Source organism: Bison bison, unplaced genomic scaffold (genome assembly GCF_000754665.1).
Source record: "Bison bison bison isolate TAMUID 2011002044 unplaced genomic scaffold, Bison_UMD1.0 scf7180017864054, whole genome shotgun sequence".
In the NCBI taxonomy this organism is placed as follows: Eukaryota; Metazoa; Chordata; class Mammalia; order Artiodactyla; family Bovidae; genus Bison; species Bison bison.
This window is the reverse complement of record NW_011494626.1, coordinates 1264537-1268589: the sequence shown is the minus strand read 5'-3', so window position 1 is coordinate 1268589 and position 4053 is coordinate 1264537.

Here is a 4053-nt window from a genome sequence, read left to right as displayed (position 1 = left end):
TCTTGCCACCTCTTCTTCATATCTTCTGCGTCTGTTAGGGCACGATGGACCTTTATTGTGCCCATCTTTGCACGAAATGTTCCTTTGATACCCAATTTTGTTGAAGAGATCCCTAGTCTTTCCCTTTCTATTGTTTCTCCCCTATTTCTTTGCACTGATTCCTGAGGAAGGCTTTATCTCCCTTGGTATTTTTTAGAACTCTGCAATCAGATGAGTAATCTTTCCTTTTCTCCTTTGCCTTTAGCTTCTTTACTTTTATCAGCTATTTGTAAGGCCTCCTCAGACAATAATTTTGCCTTTTTGCATTTCTTTTTCTTGGGGATGGTCTTGATCACTGTCTCCTGTGCCATGTCACAAACCTGTGTCCATAGTTCTTCAGGCACTCTGTCAATCAAATCTAATCCCTTGAATCTATTTGACACTTCCACTGTATAATTGTCAGGGTTTTGATTTAGGTCATACCTGAATGGTCTGGTGGTTTTCCTTACTTTCTTCAAAGATCTGAGCCACAGTCAGTCAGCTGCTGGTCTTGCTTTTGCTTACTGTATAAAGCTTCTCCATCTTCGGCTACAAAGAATATAGTCAATCTGATTCCAGTATTGATCATCTGGTGATGTCCAAGTGTAGAGTCATCTCTTGTGTTGTTGGAAGATTGTGTTTGCTATGACCAGTGCATTCTCTAGGCAATACTCTGTTAGCCTTGCCCTGTGTCATTTTGTCTTCCAAGGCCAAATTTGCCTGTTGTTCAGGGTATCTCTTGACTATTTACTTTTGCATTCCAGTCCCCTTTGATGAAAAGGACATCATTTTTTGGTGTTAGTTATAGAAGGTCTTGTAGGTTTTCATAGAGCCGTTCAACTTCAGCTTCTTCAGCATTAGCAGCTGGGGTATAGACTTGGATTACTGTGATTGAATGGTTTGCCTTGGAAACGAACAGAAATCATTCTGTCATTTTTGAGATTGTACCCAGGTTGTGCATTTTGGACTCTTTTGTTGACTGTTAGGACTACTCCATTTCTTGTAAGGGATTCTTGCCCGCAGTAGATATAATGGTCATCTGAATTAAATTCACCCATTTTCATTCACTGACCCCTAAAATGTCAATGTTCATTCTTGCTTTCTCCTTTTTGACCACTTCCAATTTACCTTGATTCATGGACCTAACATCCCAGCTTCCTATGCAATATTGTTTTTTTTTTTTACAGTCTCAGACTTTAATTCTATCACCAGTCACATCCACAACTTGGTATGAGTCTCATAGTGGCTTCATAAGTTGATCATTGTCAGAGAGATCAAGGTTATCAACATTTGATACTTAAGTAGACTGCAGTCAGATGCCAAGTACATTTGTAGCAAATCCAAGTCTAGAGCTCAGAATCCTGTACATTATGCCCAAAGTACTTTTTAATTAAGCTTTTATATTTCCACTCTTATCATTTGATTTAAGAACCTCAAATTGAATGGATGACCCACATAAATGAGCCATTGAAATTATATCAGCAACAGAGAATTTCCTGACTGTCCAGTGGTTAGGACTTGGCACTTTCACTGGCAAGGGCCTGAGTTCAGTCCCTTAGGACTGAACTTAGGACTTAGGTAGGGGAACTAAGATCCCACAAACTGTGCAGTCAACCAACAAATAAATAAAAATATATCAGCAGGAAAGGAAGATTTATAGCATATGTAAAAAATTTAAGAGTATTTTTCCAGAAACAAAACATCAGCTTGAATAGAACTAAACAATTACTTTCTTGACCCATTTTCTTTGAGCTTGGTATTTTAAAAATACTTAAAATTATATTTTAAATGAGAGTAACCAAGAGTTTCACCTCTTTAAGACACAGCTACTCCAGAATTTAGAAATATACCTTTTTCCAACCTAGATATCATATTAAAAAGCAGAGACACTACTTTGCTGACAAAGGTCCATCTAGTTAAAGCTGTGGTTTTTCCAGTAGTCATGTATGGTTGTGAGAGCCGGACTATAAAGAAAGGTAAGGGCCAAAGAATTGATGCTTTTGAACTATGGTGTTGGAGAAGACTCTTGAGAGTCCCTTGGATAGCAAGGAGATCCAACCTACCAATCCTAAAGGAAATCAGTCCTGAATATTCATTGGAAGGACTGATGCTGAAGCTGAAACTCCAGTACTTTGGCCACCTGATGCGAAGAACTGACTCATTGGAAAAGACCCTGATGCTGGGAAAGATTGAAGGCAGGAGGAGAAGGGGATGACAGAGGATGAGATGGTTCAGTGTCATCACCGACTCAATGGACATGAGTTTGAGTAAACTCTGGGAGTTGGTGATGGACAGGGAAGCCTGGTATGCTGCAGTCTATGGGGTTGCAAAGGGTTGGAATGACTGAGTGACTGAACTGAACTGAACTGGTTGTTCCAAGGTTTTTTGTGTCCATTTATTTTTGTGTCCATTTATTTTTGTGTCCGTTTATTCTTGACCACTTGAAGTCTCACTGTAAATGGAAAACCAATCATGAAATAAATAAGATTTGAAGACAAACATAAGGTAAAGAACTGAAAAATATATGTAAGTCTTGTTTCCCTATCAATCAGTTATGGTCAGTCATGTGACCATGATTATGCTGTCATCTTCTTCACAGGTATTTGATCAAGATGGGGATGAAGAGTGAAGGAGCAGGTTTCACTGCACTTGCAAAATGTAATTTTTATTCCCCAGATTGACAACAGCCTGATTTATGTCCAGGGAGTCAGGTTAAGTTCTAAATGTTAGTTTCACAAAGTGATATACTTCTTTAAAAGCACACATGGAATCCCTCTTCACATAAAGAAGTGTATTGCCCAGAACACGTAAGAGGATATCACTGTGTTATTACCAACATTGCAGCATTATTTATATTTCTAAAAGGCATATTCTTTCAGATTACTTTATTCTGACTTATAATTGCATAATATAAGTAAGGTTAGTGTGTATATTTGTGTATATTTTTACACATAAGCTTAAGAGGAGTCTTTTAAAGTTTTCATCATGCCCAGACTTGTTCCTCTAAAATCAAATTTAAGTTGAATGTAAATATACTGTGCAATTTTGTTCAAAGCACAAACCAGACGTTGCTTATATTAGCAGCTATCAGTGACAAGTAGAATTAGATATCTGTGAAGCAGCAAGTTTGTCGATTGTCCATTGTGCCACAACAGGTGGAGAAGAGAAGCATCCTAAAGGTCAACTTATTGTTGTTTAGTTGCTAAGTCGTGTCTGACTCTTTGTGACCCCATGGACTGTAGCTCACCAGGCTTCTCTGTCCACAGTTTTTTGTTTTTTTTTTTAATGCAAGAATACTGAAGTGGGTTGTCATTTCCTTTTCTAGGGGATCTTTCCAACCCAGGGATCAAACCTGCATCTCCTGAATTGCAGGCAGACTCTTTGCCACTGAGTCACCAGGGAAGCCCAAAGGTCAATTTAGGATGAACAAGATCATAGGAAGGCAAAAATGGCTAATGGGAAACTTTAAGTTTCATGCAATTCTCTTCCTGTCCCTTTGCACAAGCAATAAGCTCACTTCCCTCCCTGTCCAAGGGCTACTCCAGTCTCTGCTTCCTTTCCATAAGCTGTCTTCAGATTGTAAACCTACTATTTATTTTTCTTTCTTTCTTCCTCCCTGCCTTCCACTTTCCTCTGTTCCTCACAACAAGTTATCCGATGGCAGCCCAGGAATCTTCTTAGATGATGCTTTATCCCTTTTAACTAGACTCTTAGCCCTTCAAAGAGATGGTTAATTATCCTGACAAAACTTTCAGCAGGTCATAAAAGAGTGTGAAAGTCATATGATAGAGAAGAACCTCCTTTCCTCATTAGATAACATAACATTAAACATTAAAAAATTTTTTCACTCAACCTTCTAATTACATACATTATTGAAGGGTGGTTAAAAGTATAGCTACCAGAATTATAATAGTTGTGTTCAAATCTTCACTTCTCAAGTTGCTAGCCAAATGGTCCTAAATCAGTTATTTAGCTTCTGTGCCTTGATTCCTCCAGCTGCAAAATGCAAGGGCCAGCAGTACCAACTTTAGAGAG